Source organism: Sinocyclocheilus rhinocerous, unplaced genomic scaffold (assembly GCF_001515625.1).
Source record: "Sinocyclocheilus rhinocerous isolate Xijiao unplaced genomic scaffold, SAMN03320098_v1.1 scaffold764, whole genome shotgun sequence".
In the NCBI taxonomy this organism is placed as follows: Eukaryota; Metazoa; Chordata; class Actinopteri; order Cypriniformes; family Cyprinidae; genus Sinocyclocheilus; species Sinocyclocheilus rhinocerous.
The window spans coordinates 116422-118786 of NW_015627902.1; positions in this window are offsets into that span (position 1 = coordinate 116422).

The following is a 2365-nucleotide window of genomic DNA, read 5'->3' on the forward strand; positions in this document are numbered from 1 at the left end:
ATTTGTCATTGTGTTTTCTGACTTGTTATAATGTTTTCTGAATTGTTGTTGTGCTTTCTGAATTGTTATTTTGTTTTTTAAACTTGCATTTGCGTTTGTAATTTGTTATTTTGATTTCAGAATTGTGATTTGTTTAGCACTTCTCGGCCACCGTATAAAACCCTACTCTAAACCTAATCAATTGTGTTAACCAAAGTAAATGTGAGATAAAAACACATTTGCTGAAGCTACCATGTAATTTTAGTTTGCTTTTACAGTATAAGTCCTTGAACTCTTTCATCAAGTGTTGTGAGTCGTGGGACTCGTTCTCGAACATTCCACATGTACCATGTAACTTCGAAACGCCATACGGAGCTGGCTACTTGATGTGAGGCAAATGTGAAAATATATTTGTTTACAAATCATGGACTATGGTAAGAGTGTTTTGAGGTCATAACATAGTAGCTTTTGGACAAGGAACCGTCTTATTAATCCTTATTAATCAATTATCTGCTCCTGTAATCATAATTTGTGTGAAAAGGAATAAAAGTTGTTGGCATTTTACTGCCACTACTGTTCATTTCAGCTGGAAACTGTAGTGAACTGTACGTAAAGGTGAGTTTTTGGAGTTTTGCGAGTTTTTCCAATGAGACTAATTTGTCCACATCACACACAAGAACACATTCATGTTCTGTATAATTACAATACCAGTCAAATGTTTGGACACACTTGACTGTGCCTAAATGCTTGATTTAGCTGTGCAGATAAATTTAAATTGTGCTTACATATGAAGATCTATACAAAGCTAAAAAAACATTAAATGTGTGAGTTGGCGCAGAGGGAAAACTAGTCAGCAGGAGGAACTCCTTCAACACTGATTGAAAAGAGCTGGAATCAAGACAAAGAGCGGCGACACTAACCAATCTAAAATATAAAATAGCGTCGTAATTTGTTTAACATTATGTGGTCACTGCATAATTCCCATACTTTCATTTGTGTCATTTCATAATTTTGTTGACAATAATAAGCGCTGAAAACAAGAAAAAGAAAAATGCCTGCTGAAGAGAGGCAATGGATGATTGCAAAGATGAGCAGGCAAAGAACAGACCAAAGAATGAGCCGAGGCTTAGATAGAGATATATATGGAGAATATATGGAGAAACGTTACTCAATGAGCTAAAAACTAGGAAACTCTTTTTTTGCCACCAGACTTTTCATGTTCAGTTAGATTTCATCATTTCCGACATGTTATATTCATCATAGCTGAAATGAGAATTTAGACAGAGAGAAAGAAGCAATCAGTTTTTCCATTCTCTCACTTATGCTGAAATGGGCCCGGGCAAATGAGGGGCACGGTATGTTGAGGAAATGAGGGAAAGAGGAAAGCTAGAAAGAAAACATGAAGAGAGAACCACAGTAGCTTTAAGGCTTTTTCTTGTGTTACAGATGATCTGAACAGTAGAATCCTATGTTTTCAAAGGAGTCTTCAATCCAACAGTGGTTCACAGTGGTTGAAAACTATGCTAAATCCAATTTTTTTAAATGCAACTATCCATTTAAACATAGTTAAAATTGCAAATTAATTGGACTTGTCAACTTTTAAATGGGAGGAGAGATGCTTTCCCATATATTTTATTGACATCAAAGGCCATTGACCAATTAAATGCTATGGTATTTTATTATAATATAATTGGTATAATAATATAATTACATAATTGGTAAAAGCTCATCAAATTAGCATCAAATACCAGGTTGCGTGAGATGCCCTCATCCTGAAAAACCATCAACAAATTGCATTAAATATGGGTTCACTTTCAGCAAGAATAAACATGCTTTGTGCCGACCACAATGTTTTTTGTGTGGTAAATTATTGGCTGCCGAGAGCATGAAACCATCAAAATTTAGAAGACGTTTAGAAAACAAAATGGTCAATTTTCTTATTCAGCCTCTGTCATGTTAATCATTTTGCATATTGTTGAACCTATGCAGTTCATTGTAATATTTTATAATATTTTATAGACTAATACTTGTCTGCAAATATAAACTAACAAATTTCAAACTGATTTGAAATCTTCGTGACCACTGTGCAGACTAGTGATGAGAAACAGTCAAAAAGTTGCAAAAGACATGCAGAGCCAGCTTGGTCTCATGTTTATACGTAGGTATTAATACGTAACATTTACAAGCACAAAACGTACATTTTTGTAAGTTTTTATTGATGCTGAAACGTACAATTTAGACATATTGCAACATTTAAAACTTACAAATCGCTACGTATTTTTAGCTAAAAAAAACTTAAAATATTTATGTATCTTTTATATCATTAAGATATTCGTATCAATGCATTTTTATCATTTTATCAATAAGCGATTTAGATTTTTAGTTC